The sequence below is a fragment of the Peromyscus leucopus genome, chromosome 2 (assembly GCF_004664715.2).
Source record: "Peromyscus leucopus breed LL Stock chromosome 2, UCI_PerLeu_2.1, whole genome shotgun sequence".
NCBI classification, from domain to species: Eukaryota; Metazoa; Chordata; class Mammalia; order Rodentia; family Cricetidae; genus Peromyscus; species Peromyscus leucopus.
This window is the reverse complement of record NC_051064.1, coordinates 130,072,950-130,088,404: the sequence shown is the minus strand read 5'-3', so window position 1 is coordinate 130,088,404 and position 15,455 is coordinate 130,072,950. Positions and strand designations below refer to the sequence as shown.

Sequence of the window (15,455 nt, the reverse complement as noted above, 5' to 3'; positions counted from 1 at the left end):
AGTCCATATGTGCTTCTAAAACAAATTATCGGATTGGATAACACACAAAGAAGAAATATTGCTGGGCAGTGGTGGTGCACTCCTTTAATCCCAGCAGAGGCAGGGGGATGTCTGAATTTGAGGCTAGCCTAGTCTACAGAGCAAGTTCCGGGACTGCCAGGGCTTCAGAGAGAAATCCTGTGTTTGAAAAACAAAACAAGACCCACTTCTCCAAATCCCTTTATTACGATGCTAATCCCCTCCATGAGAGCAGTCCCCCACTGCCACCTGATAACCCCCTAAAAGCTCCTCTTAATTTTCCCTTCTGAGAATTAACTTTCAGCGTGAACTTTGAAGGAGACACATCCTTCTACAGCACAGCTCTTAAGATGGACTTAATTCTAAATCTTCCCAGAATTACAAGTTCTTCATCCTCCAAAGAATACAATTGCTGTTCAAAGAACACAATTGCTCTTCCAGTTAACTCAAATTTAGGAACTAGGAGTTTTTGCTAAGACCAACACACTAAGGTCTAGATAAGTAGTTCTCAACCTAGGGTCGAGACCCCCATGGGGGCCAAATATTAGACATCCAGTGTGTCAGATATTTACAGTATGATTCATAACAACAGCAAAACTGCAGTTATGAAGTAGCAACGAAAATCATTTTCTGGTTGGGGGTCACACAACCTAAGGAACTGTATTAAAGGGTCGCAGCATCAGGAAGGCTGAGAACCACCACTCTGTGTCAATGCTGTGTATAGTAGTATCAGGCTTTACTTGCTACCCATATCTTCAGTCTATATGACTTTTCTTTCTGTTCCAAAGACCTTCAAACCTAATGGTTCCTAAAATATGTAATTGTCTGTTCCAACCACCTTTTAAAAGATCATTGACCTTAATGGGAATTTTGAATTCTATAATCTTCTTAGGGACTACTATAAATATTTAACTCAGAGATATTGTAGACGTTCCATTGGACTTTTGGATGACTCACCGGAGTTAGTGTAGCTAGCTAATACAGCTTGTAAGATCAATCTACTGCAAACATCTGGAAGGCATTATCCATGCCTGTGGCAGAGTCCTGTATGCAGAAAATAGCGCCCTTCTTGATGCAGGCAGGATGCTATTTGCTATTGTAAAGGATGCTAAGTGTTACCAAGTTGTAAGGGAGCCAGTTTCCTGAGCACTTCCTGAAGGGATCTGCACACAGCGGGATACTCTTTTCCAGACCCCGGATTAGGCACAGACCACACACCAAACACCTGTTTTCATAGAGAGATCCTTTATTTATTAGGGAAGGAATCAGGCAGAAAACAGCAGCCAAGGTGTGATCCCAACCGCCCCCCCCTAAGACGGGGTTTCTCTGTGTAATTTTGGTGCCTGTCCTGGATCTCACTCTGTAGACCAGGATGGCCTTGAACTGACAGAGATCCAAGAGGCCCAAAATCTTGGGGATTTTGATTGCTGGACTTCAATACTTTGATAGTTGGACCTTGGTGATAAGCCTTGGGAATGAGCCTGGCATAATAAAGTGTTCAAATAAGGGGCTTGAAGTGTTCAAGTAAGGGGCTGGAGAGATGGCTCAGCAGCTAAGAGCACTGACTGCGCTTCCAGAGGACCCAGGTTCAATTCCCAGCACCCTCATGGCAGCTCACACCTGTCTGTAACTCCATCCAGTTCCAGGTGATCTGACACCTTCACACAGATAAATATGCAGGCAAAACATGAATGCACACAAAATAAAGCAAATTTAAAAAAAAGTGTTCAAGTAATGGAACAGACCTTGGTGGCTAGCTTTAGGCATGTAATCTATAGTTTACAAGAGAGAAGCAAGGGGGAGGGGCAAGGCCTGCCAGCACCAGGCTTGCTATGCTTGGGCCTGCTAGAGCCCTTCACGTCCTGTTGCTATGTAGTTCAAGAAGAACTTTCTCTTGAAAGCGTTGACTCTTTACTTTATTGAGACATGGTCTTATGTAGCCCAGGTTGGCCTCAAACTTGCTATGTGGGCAGGGATGACCTTGAACTCCAGATCTTTCCATCTTCATTTCCCAGTACTCCAAGTTTCCTGTGGGGCTTGGGTCAAGCCTGGCTTTGTGCGAGAGTGCTAGACAGCCCTTTACCACCCGACTACCTCATCCTTAGCCTTTTCTGTCCCAGCCTCTTGAGTACTGGGGTTCCTGGCTGAGCACCACACTGGAATTAAACTTTAAGTGGGTTTTTGACCCTCCTCAGGCTGTGTCTTTCCCTGCATTGTTTCAGCTTTCTTTGGGAATGCACCCTGTTTGCCTAAGAGGCATTGTGGGACATTTGCAGAGAGTATAAGACATGTAAATTGGCTCTGATCCAGCCCTGATTTGGTTCACTTGCTTTGTGTATAATTTTGGAGATTTTCTTTTTTAAGGATTGATTTATTTTATTTTATATGCATTAGTACTTTGCCTGCATGTGTGTCTGTGTGAGGGAGTTGAATCCCCTGAAACTGGAGTTACATAGTTGTGAGCTGCCATGTGGGGCTGGGAATTGAACCCGGGTCTTCTGGAAGTGTAGCCAGTGCTCTTAACTGATGAGCCATCTCTCCAGCCCCCAATTTTCTAGTCATTTCTCTTGTGCCTTGGTTTCCTCTGGCAGCTGTGAACCTCATGATGTAAATGCTGGGCACCGAGCTTGGGTCCTCTTGAAGAGCAGCAAATACTTCCTTTCTGTGAGCCATCTCTCCAGCCCTGCCTTATAACTTCCAGACTTGAAAAATGTATTGAAAAATATAATAGTTATTGGAGGCCAGTAAGACGATTCTGAGGGTAAAGACACTTGCCATTCCTGATGAATTTGATCCCTGGACTCACAGGATGCAGGATAGAGTCGACTCCCCCCCACATTGTCCTCTCAATGTCAGGTGACCATGGGGTGTGCACATGGGACAACAAAAACACATAATAAGAAGTGACTTTAATTTAAACATTAAAAGAAACACTTTCTGTAAATTTTTATAAATATATATATTTTTAATCATTATAGCTGGATCACAATTGGAAGCTAGCCTGGGCTCCATAGTAAGATTATTATCCAGCCAGGCGATGGTGGTGCACACCTTTAATGCAAGCAGAGGCAGGCAGATCTTTGAGTTCAAGGCCAGCGTGATCTACAGAATGAGTTTCAGGACAGCTAGGGCTGTACAGAGAAACACTAGGGTGGGGTGGACTGCAGCAGCACTGGCTGCTCTTTCCAAGGACCTGGGTTCAATTCCCAGCACCCACATGGCAGCTCACGCCTGTCTGTAACTCCAGTTCCGGGGGATTTGACACCCCACATAGACATACATGCAGGTAAAATACCAATGCACATAAAATAAGATAAAAATAAAAAACAAAAAAATTACCCTGAAAAATTATTTGACTCCCTTTTCTGGCATCCCCGGGCACTGGGGGCACACACGGTGCACAGACATACGAAGGATTTGAAAAGGGGTAAGAGAGTCACTTAAGGTATCTGTTTAAGGTTGATTCTGCCTCAGGCAGATCCATAGGGAGCTAGTGAACTAGCTCTAGGGTAAAAAGGCCATGCCACCTAGTCTGATGAACCGAGTTCAATCCCGAGAGCCCACAGGATGGAAGGAGAGAACCAAAGGCCACCTCTGTCTTCTGATCTCAATAAAGAAATGAAACACACAAACAAACAGAAAACGAAGAAGCTGTCGAGATTCCTACCTTCAGTTCTGGTGACGTTCCCTGAGCACTAGGTGAATCTCGGGCCAGGAAACAGGAGCAGAGAAGCAAAAGTCATACAAGCTAAAGGAAGGATAAGGGCCAGTTAAGTGGCTGTCGGTGGGGGTGGGGGGTGGGGGACTCTCTTCAGCTTAGCCTCCGAGGATCCTGGAGCAGCCCCAAAGAAGACGCGCAGCAGAGGGAGCTGTTACTCTGGCTGCGGCTCTCAGCATGAAGAGTTCCTCCCAGGGGCCTCCACTCAGAGGAAGCTGGGTTCTGGACACAAGCCACTGAAAACTTCTAGGATGAGTCACTGGGAAGCCAAGCTGGGGTTTGTTTAAAGGAGGGACAGTATGCACCCAAGCGAGGCTCGCCGAGGACCAGTGCCTTTTTTCAAGCCAGAATCGAGTATAGAGGCTGGACTCTGATCTTTCTGCTCCCGCCTGTGGAGTGCTAGGATCATAGGCATGTGCCACCAGTCACGTGTGGTCATGCACACTGTTAGTCCATGTGCTCTGGAGACAGGCAGGCAATAATCTTCGTGAGTTCAGGACCACTTGGTCTACATAGTCAGATATAAGGAATAAGGTAGAAATGAGGTGTACAGTTGATGTGTAGAGTAGAGCCTGCCTACATAGTTTAATTCTCACCCTCGGATGCCTATAAATATATATGGTAGGACCAGTCAGTTTTGTGTAAGCATTCTGATAGACACAAGAAAGAAGTATGGTAATAAAATTCTGAAATGTTTGCAAGATGGCTCAGGAGTTAAGTTCTCTTCCAGAGAACCTGAGTTCAGTCCCAGCACCCATACTGGGTGGCTCACAACCGTCTGTAACGCCAGCTCCAGGGATCAGACACCCTCTTCTGGCTTCCGTGGGTACTACGCATACATTGCATATACCCACAGACACACACAAATACAAATAAATTTAATTTTTAAAAACTTTTTTTTTAAAGATTTATTTATTTATATGTATCCAGCATGTATGACTACAGGCCAGAAGAGGGCACCAGATCCCATTACAGATGGTTGTGAGCCACCATGTGGTTGCTGGGAATTGAACTCAGGACCTCTGGAAGAGCAGTCAGTGCTCTTAACCTCTGAGCCATCTCTCCAGCCCAATTTTTAAAAAAATTAATCCCAGCGCTAGGGAGGCAGAGACAGGTAGATCTCTGTGAGTTCAAGGCCAGCCTGGTCTACAGAGTGAGTTCTAGGACAACCAACTCTACACAGAGAAACCCCTTCTCAAACAACAACAAAACAAGAACTACAACTGTTAACATAATGTCTACATTATGGAGATTAGTACATGCATTGGAGTACTTGTACGTAAAAATTAATAAATGCGCCGGAGAGGTGGCTCAGCGGTTAAGAGCACTAGCTTCTTCTAGAGGTCCTGTGTTCAATTCCCAGCAACCACATGGTGGCTCACAACCATCTATAATGGGATCTGATGCCCTCTTCTGTAATGCAGACATACGTGCAAATGGAGTACTTCTACATAAAAATAAATGAGATTTGTGATATTTGCATACATGTATAAATCATGTGCTGTCTTGACAGCCAAACTTCCACAGACATGTCTGCCAGCATTAACATTCCAGCCCTGGAAAGATGGTTCCTGCCTCATTTCTACCTTGAAACTCTAAGAGAATTGATGTCTTACATGGGGGGGGGGGGGGCGGAGGGGGGAATCGGCACTAACTGCAAAGGAGTCTGGGAAATGTACTTTTTCGTTTTCCAAAAGGAAGTTCTGAAGGTGTCTGAGTATGTGCTAGGGTGGAACTTGGTGATTGTCCCCCAAAATGACATTTCATCAGCATGTAAAAACTGTGTGGGACACAGACTAGGCTTAGAAATCCATTCTCCCTGATAGCTTGGAATTCACTTTTTTTGGTTTTTCAAGACAGGGTTTCTCTGTGTAGCTTTGCGCCTTTCCTGGAACTCACTTGGTAGTCCAGGCTGGCCTCGAACTCACAGAGATCCGCCTGGCTCTGCCTCCCGAGTGCTGGGATTAAAGGCGTGCGCCGCCGCCACCTGCGGCGCGCTCCTCGGCCAGCGAGGAAGAACGACCACCACGCGAGGATTCTTCTCAGATCACACTTTATTGGAGCACCTCTTGGTTAAGGGAGAGCGGGAAGTGAGGGGCCCCAGGACTAAACTGCAGCTGCTTATATAGGGAATCAGGCAAACGTGCCGTACTGTGATTGGGTCCCGCCAGGATGCTAGCACGGGAGCCACGGGATAGGCTGAGGACATAAGGCCAATTACCATACTTGTGCATCATAGCCAAATATGGAGTTGTTTACAGCTAGGCTACCAGGAAGCCAGCGCCATCTTTGAATAGCGGCTCCCTACATCTCCCCCCCTCTTTATTAATTAAGCAGGAGAGAGTATAGGTCTGATTTCTGCAACACAAGTATTTCATCCGATCAGGTCCCCACCTCATGATGTGTTGACCGATCGAGGATGAGTTAACTGTGCATAATTGCCTGCATACCTTCCAGAATGCAATGGACCAACCAGTCCCTGGGGTGCAAAGGCTATGCATGTAACAATTGTCCACATACCTTCCCAAGTGCAATGGACTAACCAGTCCTAAGGGTGCAAAGGCTATGTGAACCCATATGCAGTTAGACTTGCTCTCCTTAAAGGAAGGAAAATGTCCTACACTTTAAGTGCAGTGCACGAGCCTGACATCCTGTGCTCAATGCAAGTGTATGAAAGCTGTCCACATACCTTCCCGCGTGCAATGGACTGCCAGTCCCAGGGGTGCAAAGGCTATGTGGATATTAGTTGTTCTTTAAGGCAGAAAGCCAGATCTGGGGGGGAGGAGCCACACTCCAAAGCGGCTAATGCTTGAGTGATAATGACCTTGTCCTTTTTTGTACGTGCTCGCAAACGGCAGACCAACCACAGACAAAACACGCATCCTCCAAGGCAGCATGCCAAAAATATACCCTACCCCCACCCATTCTAAACAGGGAAAAGGTTGAAGCGATCCAGGAGGACAGTCCCTCCGCCACACTGAGATCCACTCAGGTGGAGTTGATGGTCACCACCGCCACTCTCAGTTTCTCCAAGGTCTCTTCAAATTCTCCGGACCAATTTCCTATAAGATAACTGGACAATTGTTTAGACAAATTCGCTGCTCGGGAACCATTCTGAAACTGCACACTAGTGACACACAAACCAGGCATTCTCCACTCACAGCCCAATTGGACCAGCTGCCAAAGGATGTCAACTTGTTCTTGTACCAAGTCAATGCACTGGTTAAGCACCATAAGGCCACCTTTCAACTGTGCATTTAGGGAAGTAGAGGTACGAAGGATAGTTTGGAGCCATCAACTCCTTCCACCTGAAGAGGCTGAAATGGCCAAGCCTGCATCTCTGGAGACAGGGACCAGCTGCAGCAGTTTGAACCTCCACTGCAAAGGTGATGCCTAGCACCTGGTCCCCAGCCAGCACAAGGATTCCCCATAACCTCTCTGAGAATGATTAGAATAACAAGTAATGTGTGAACACCATAATTAAAGGAGCTACGTCAGAGCAGCTAGCATCCATTCGTGCAGCTCGTGTGGCCGCAAGGACTGCTGCCGCTAGGCCAGCATTACTTAGCGGTCCCCCAATTTCCCGACAGGCTTTTAGCCAAGCTTCTAATCCCTTTCCTTTCCACGGGGTAATGGCTCTATGACATTCTTTTGTGCTTTGCTCATATACTAATTGTTGAACCAGAGGCATAGCTGTTTCTACATCACCAAATATCTTTCCTGCTGCCTCCATCATTCTAGCTACGAAATCTGAAAAAGGTTCATTCGGGCCCTGAATGATCTTAGTCAGATTCCCTGATACTTCTCCTTTATTTGGTAATGATTTCCAAGCTTTAGAATAAATCTCATTTATCTGTTGATAAACTTCAATAGGATATGCCGTCTGATTTACGGTCCATTGTCCTTGACCCAGTAGCATGTCAGCCGTCCACTGTGGTCGATTATTCTGAAGATTAATTCTAGTTTGTACCTGGGCTCTATCTGTAACTATAGATTTGAAATCCAGATACTGTCCTGTAGTTAAACATGCTCTGGCTATTTCGAACCAATCTGTTGGAGTCATAGCCTGAGTAGTGAGCCTAGTCAATAATGTTAAGGTATAACTGGCTGTTACTCCATAGGCTCGAGCAGCCTCAACCAGGTCTTTTAATTGTTTATAAGGCACAGGTTCATGATATCTGTTGTTTGTTTGCGGATCTTCAAAGACTGGAAACGCGGACGCTAGCCGCGCCCAGGTGTCCCTCCTGATAAAATGACAACCTCCACCTGTTTGCAGATACAAAGGTGGTGCCGGGGGTGGATGTGGTCCCGAAGGCGCCATTGGTTCCACATTCATCCCAGCAGAAACATCATAAGGAGGGGGTCGCCACCACCCATATCTCTCTTCCTCATATTCAGCTGCAGCTTTCTCTAAATTTTCCTCCTCATCTGAATCTAATTCATTATCAGATAAATCAAGTTTTGCAAATTCCTCTAATACTGGATAAAAAGGGTTCCCTTTCTTTCCTGAATTTCCTTCCTTCTCTGGCTTATTTTCTTTATTCTTTTCTTTCTTCTTTTTAGGCCTACTTAAGTTCTCCCCTTTAAAGTCTGATTCTGATAGACTATCCTGGTGCTTGCTTAATGCTTTGCGTCCCTCTCTAATAATCATAAGAAGGACCACGAAAGCAAACACAAACGGATTAATCCCGGCAATCAGCATACCTGGCGAACTTACCGACGTCACCGCTCCGTGTGTTGAGTTCTGAATCCTCTTCGACCCCTCACCTGGTGTCCGAAGTTACCTTTCCTGGGTTTCGGCACCAGTTGCGGCGCGCTCCTCGGCCAGCGAGGAAGAACGACCACCACGCGAGGATTCTTCTCAGATCACACTTTATTGGAGCGTCTCTTGATTAAGGGAGAGCGGGAGGTGAGGGGCCCCGAGGACTAAACTGCAGCTGCTTATATAGGGAATCAGGCAAACGTGCCGTACTGTGATTGGGTCCCGCCAGAATGCTAGCACGGGGAGCCACGGGATAGGCTGAGGACATAAGGCCAATTACCATACTCGTGCATCATAGCCAAATATGGAGTTGTTTATAGCTAGGCTACCAGGAAGCCAGCGCCATCTTTGAGTAGCGGCTCCCTACAACCACCCGGCCAGAATTCACTTTTGCTGGCCACAGCATAGACCAAGATTGTGCCCCTAAGTCGCCGTGGTGAGCCGGAAAGCTGTCAGAGTAAGCACTCCACCCGGGTCCCCTAGCTCCTTAGGATTGGGGGACAGATGAGCTTTCGCTATGGCAAGAATCTTTCCCCCCTCAGACTCCTGGTTTTCCTGTGCATGATTGCATGTGCCTGTGATTCTAATGCTGTGAGGCTGAGGCAGGAGGATCAGAAATTTGAAGTGCACCTGGGGCTTCATAATAACTCAACAAACAAGCAGTAAAACCAGTTGTTCCTCCAACTTCTGAGTTTTAGTCACGATTTCTAACCTGCTGCTTTAGTTGCCAATGTTTCCTAAACTTCTTTTGTAGCCAGTTTATTATTTTTTTGAGGCAGACTGTCCTTGGACTCACCAAATAGCCAAGGCTAGCCTTGAACCCCTGATCCTCCTGTTACCACACCCCAAGTGCTGGGATTCAGGAGTGTTCTACTATATCCTGCAAATGTTAGTTCATTTAGAAAGGGATCCAAAACATCAAAGCTATCTTTTGTTGTTGTTGTTTTAGAATTCGATTTTATTTATTTATTTATACAGTGTTCTGCCAGCACACAAGAAGAGGGCACCAGATCTCATTATAGATGGTTGTGAACCACCATGTGGTTGCTAGGAATTGAACTCAGGACCTCTGGAAGAGCAACCAGTGCTCTTAACCTCTGAGCCATCTCTCCAGCCCTTGATTTGTTTTTTAAGACAGGGTTTCTCTGTGTAGCCCTGGCTGTCCTGGAACTCAATCTGTAGACCAGGCTGGCCTTGAACTCAAGGAGATCCTCCTGCCTCTGCCTCCAAATGCTGGGATCAAAGGCATGCACCACTATCCCCATTGGCCAAAGCTATTTTTTAAAACTAATGCTCTGTGCCCAATTGACCTATTTTTACATGCTGAACACTGGTGCCTAATATATAAATAATTCAGTATCCTACCAGATACTTCTCTTATTACAAAAGTTCATTCTGAGTATCCATCCTTTCTCTCCACAGACACAACTTTCGTGAACTCTTTGACTTGGAGTGTTTCCTCTTTGCCCTTCAACAGTCTTCCGGTTTCAAGACTAGCACCTGTACATTTCCAGGTATGAGGAAACCATTTTTTGGTGCTGAAGGTTGGCCTTGGGTGTTCTGCCACTGAGCTCCACCCTAGCCACATGTGAAAAGTTTAATTCTTTTACCTCATTCATATAAATATTAATTCTATATTTAACAAAATACAGTTTCTATTATTTTTGGTGTATAGGTGTTTTGCCTGCATGCATGTCCATGTACTGCATGCATGTAGAGGCCAGAAGAGGACCTTGAATCCCTTGGAACTAAAGTTACAGATGGTTGTGAGCCACCATGTGGGTACTAGGAATTGAACTCATGTCCTCTGGAAAAGCAGTCAGTGCTCTTAACCTCTGAGCCATCTCTCCAGCCTCCAGAGTTTTAATTGATATTATACCTCATTTAAAAACATATATAGCCAGGTGGTAGGGGTGATGGTGGTGGTGGTGGTGGAGGAGGTGGTGGTGGTGGTGGAGGAGGTGGTGGTGGAGGGTGTGTGGTGGTGGTGTGGTGGTGGTGGTGTGGTGGTGGTGGAGGAGGTGGTGATGGTGGAGGAGTGGTGGAGGAGGTGGTGGTGGAGGTGGTGGTGGTGGTGGTGGAGGTGGTAGTGGTGATGGTGGCGGCGGTGCATGCCTTAGCCTCAACACTCAGGAGGCAGAGGCAGGCAGACCTCTGAGTTAGAGTCCAGCTTGGTCTACAGAGTAAGTGCCAGGACAGCCAGGGCTACACAGAGAAACCCAGTCTCCAAAACCCAAAACATATATAAAAAGCACAATTTTCCAGCTATGCACTTTATATGTTGTAGAATACATTTGTTGTGTTCAAACTCCCTGTATAAAGCACTCAGCTTTCTGATCTTGGTCAGTTGTCTCTGTTCGCGCACTGCTGATTTTCGTCTTGTGTACATTTCTGCACGTTTGTGAATGAGTGTGGGCATGTGGTGGTCAGAGGACAACTTGGGTGTTGGTCCTGAACTGCCCCCTTGTTTGAGTCAGGGTCTCTTGTTTGCTGCTTCTGTATGCCAGGCTAGTGGGCCCTCAAGTTTCTGGGGTGTCTCCTGTCCTTGTTTCCCATCTCACCAAGGCAGCACCCGGATTGTCCCTGGGGAAATTGGGATCCCCTTTGCATCCTTAGTCTCCTTAATAGAATGGTTTTAAAATGGGTTCAGAAGGAAGCTTGAGGGCCATTTTATTAAAACTGGAAAGAAAAACAACAGGACAGGCAAGCTGTCAATCCTGGCAGCCGTCAAGAGGAGGAAAATGGAGAGGCGAAGGAGAGAAAGACTGATAGGCCTTTTTGAGTTAAGGGACAAGAAAGCTGGCATGTTCACAGGAATGCACGTCAACAAGCAGCTACATCGTGGAAGAGAAGCGAGTGCTTCAGAGAAAGAAATGAGAAATCCCAGAGTGGTGGAGAAAGGTGCTTAGGTTTTGGGCCAGTATTCAAAAGGAAAAGGTAGATGGATAGATGGATAGATGGATGGATAGATAGATAGATAGATAGATAGATAGATAGATAGATAGATAGATAGACAGACAGACAGACAGACAGACAGACAGACAGGAGCTATACAGGCAGGCTTGACAGTGCTGTGTGGTGGACGCTCCTCAATCCACTCCATCAGAGAGTGGCTTCTGGGAGGGGTAAGCCCATGATCTCATTAAGGGATAATCATTCCTCCCATCTGCTTTGCATGTCTTCTGGTGAATCTGCTTTCCTGAGGAATGATCTCTCCTACCCAGGTAATGAATAGTGCAGCTGGATTAACCCTCCGGGGGCCGACCATAGCAATGGTATTCCAGTCTTTAGAGTGTGTAGAACGCCGTATTCCCACCAAAGCCACTCCTGTTTCATTCTTTCGACTAGAAGCAAAGAGTTTTCCCTTAATGGGTCTCAAAACCCTGATAGCTTCATTTTTTCATACAGCTTTTTAAATCCTAAGAAGGGACAAACTGATGTTAGCCTTCGACACATTACCAGGGGGCCCCCAGTGACCTCTGGTCACGACACAACCAAGAACATTGTACACTTCTCCTATCCCTAAACCGCTTGACCAATTTTTATCTCTTGTTCTCATCAGGATTACAGGTGAGATTTATGTAGGTTCTGGGGGTTAGAACATAGGTCCTCATACTTCTGTGGCCAAGCCTCCAACATACTGTCAAAATTAAACATAACATTTTCTCATTCATTCTTTGAGAATTTCATGCATGTATACAATGTATTTTGGTCCTATCACTGCCCGTTCCCCACCTCCAGCTTCCCATTCCACCACACACTTCCTTAGCCTGTCCCCTCCCAACTTCATGGCCTCCTTCTCCATCCCCCCCACCACCACCCACTTCTTCATAACCCACTGAGTCACATGAGTGTGTGGTCATTCACTGGATAATAGACAACCTACCTGTGGTCACAATCTCAAAGAAAGATGACTTTCCCTGCCCCAGGAGCCAACAGCTGTCAATGGATTCTCAGTAAAGATTGGGGCTCATCCACACTTGAGGTTTTTGTTTTGTTTTTTTGAGACAGGGTTTCTCTGTGTAGCTTTGGTGCCTCTCCTGGATCTTACTCTGTAGACCAGGCTAGCCTCGAACACACAGAGATCCGCCTGGCTCTGCCTCCCGAGTGCTGGGATTAAAGGCGTGCGCCACCACCGCCCGGCTCCATGCTTGAGTTTTAACCAGCCCGATTCTGTGCTTTTCTTGTTCGGGCTACCACAGCTGCCGTGAGTTCAGGAGTCCATCAGCCATTTCACGGCCAGAGACAGCCTTTCCCTGCTGCACTCTTCCCTCCTCTGGCACTTCTCTCTCCTTTTCCACTGAACCTCGGGGGTCGGGTTGGTGAGATGTGCCGTTTTGGGCTGAGCACTCACTATCGCTTATTCTAATCACTTTGACTAGTTAGGAGTCTCTGCATTAACTGTTGCCCACCACAGAAACGCTCTCTACTACGCCAGGCACGATGGTACGCACGCCTTCAATCCCAGCACTCAGAGGCACAGGCAGGTGGATCCATGTGATCCAGGGCCACACAGGGAGACCCTGTCTTGGGGGGTTGTGTGGGAAGAGTGTTCAGATCTATGCTTAGGAATTTAGGCCAGAGATAAACATTTGAAACCTAACAGTGGAATTGAAGCAGACAGCACAGGGAATAATTTAGTACCCTGGGACTCCACTTTTTTTTTTTTTCTTTGCTTTTTAAGACAGAGTTTCTCTGTATAGCCTTGACTGTCCTGGAACTCACTTTGTAGACCAGGCTGGCCTTAAACTCAGAGATCCATCTGGATTAGCGTCCGCTCGCCGCGAATTAAAGGCATGTTACACAACCACCCAGCCAACCCCTCATCTAACAATGCAGCTGGTAACCTAGGACCTTCACCCTGCATCCGTCTGCAGAGCTGCGCTTACACCCCACTCTAAACCATAGAACGGGCTCTTTAGACAGCTGTGTCAGTCTTCTGATGATTGGGTGAAAGTCCTCATGCATAACAGAAAATTGATCTGCCACTAAGGTACACCCCAGCCACTTTCTTACTTTCTTTTTGAGGCATTCTCTCACTAAGTTTCCCAGGCTCACTTACAATATACAAAAAGGTGCTCCTTCCCCAGAAGGGTGCTGAAAGTTCCTCTTAGTCACAGTCCAATTTAAAGGAACTAGGCAGCATTTCCCAGGTGTGAGCTTGAAAGCTAAGATGTCTGTAGAGACAGAGCAAAAGTTATGTAGATTGCATGTAAAAGTGAATGCAAACTCCACTACTGCTTTTATATTTGCTTTGTGTTTTTGCTCTTGTTTTATTGGTGCTGGAGACTGAACCAGAGAACTCTCCCGTGGTGATATGTACCTGTAGGCGGATATTTTCTGTCTGGCCTGTCAGCTCCCAAATAACCACACAGAGACTTTTTATTAATTATGAAAGCAGAGCTGATAGCTTATGCTTGTTCTTTTTTTGTGTGTTTTATTTTTTTCAAGATAGAGTTTCTCTGTGTAGCTTTGGTGCCTTTCCTGTTAGGCTTGTTCTTAACTAGCTCTTCTAACTTAAATTAACCCATATTTTTATTAATCTACGTTCTTTTACTTCTGTCCCATTTTGTGTGTCCAACTCATTCTGTGTCTGTCTGGCTTCTCTGCCCTTCTTCTTCCCAGCATTCTCTCTGCCCCAAAAATCCGGCCTAGCTATTGGCTGTTTAGTTCTTTATTAAGCCAATCACAGTGACATATCTTACACAGTGTAAAGGAATATTCCACAACATGTACCACTGAGCTATACAGCCTCAGCCCTACTGCTTCTCCTCTCCTCTCCTCTCCTGTGTATATGTATGTGTACATGCATGTATGAGTGTACATACATGTGTGTGCATGTGTGTATAGGGGCCAGGGGTTGATATCAAATGTTTTCCTCAATCACTTTCCATACTATTATTGTTGTTGTTATTATTTTGAGACAGGGTCTCGCTATGTAGTCTTGGCTGGCCTGGAACATTTTATGTGGATTGGGCTGGCCTTGAACTTACAAAGCTTTGCCTGCCTCTTCCTCCCCAGTGCTGGAATTACAGGCTCATGATGCTATGATGGGCTTTCCCTTCCTTCCATTCCTCCCTTCCTTCCTTTTCGTATTCAGTGTTGGAGACCGACCACAGAGCCTTGTGTGTGGTAGGCAAGGACTCTACCACTGAGTTATATAGCCCCCACCCCCATTGCCCTTGATCTCAAGACCTGAGTGCTGAGTGTCATAGTTTTGGAAAAAAGATGGGGTTATATATTGCTCAGTTCTCTCTCTCTCTCTCTCTCTCTCTCTCTCTCTCTCTCTCTCTCTCTCTCTCTCTCCAGTGCTTTTTAATGCACTCGACATCCTATTGGCTAGCACCCAGTTTTTCAGGATATTATCTCTCAGATGGGATCATAATGGCAGCTATCTCATTTGGGTTTCTTCCATACTCTGTCAGAAGTTCTGGCATTTTAACGTATTTGGAAATAATATCCCGAGTCCCAGATTGTAGACAAGCGGTGAAATACATTTTAGAGTCACTCGCATGTGCTCCTGCTGAAACTGTAAATCCAGAATCTGGTAACTGCATCCGAGACAATGAATTTAGCCTCTTTTGTTGTTGTTGTTGGTGGTGGTTTGTTTTTTGAGACAGGGTTTCTCTGTGTAGCCCTGACTGTCTTGCAACTTGCTCTGTAGACCAGGCTGGTCTCGAACTCACAGAGATCCACCTGGCTCTACCTCCTGATTGCTGGGATTAAAGGCGTGCTCTATCAATGCCTGACTGAATTCAGCTGTTTAAACAGTATATTCCTTAGAAGTCATTACCAAATCTATTCCTAGGCTTGTGGCCAGGTCATTTAGTAAAATATGACACTCTTTATTTCCTTCTGTACTGGTTTAGAATGTAGCCTCTTGTATGATGTTCTGTGGCTGTGATTGCGGTGCAGTATCCCTGGAGTGGTGACAGAGACCTTGCAGGGGAGCAGTTC

General features: G+C 46.1%; 1 protein-coding gene across 1 annotated transcript in view; it reads left to right on the top strand.

The window, feature by feature from the left end:
• Zbtb8a (zinc finger and BTB domain containing 8A) overlaps positions 1-15,455 on the top strand; it is a 34,216-nt gene that overhangs the window by 3,518 nt on the left and 15,243 nt on the right. The window contains 1 exon segment of the mRNA XM_028855839.2: positions 9,921-10,012. The gene's annotated coding sequence lies outside the window, so the exon portion shown is untranslated.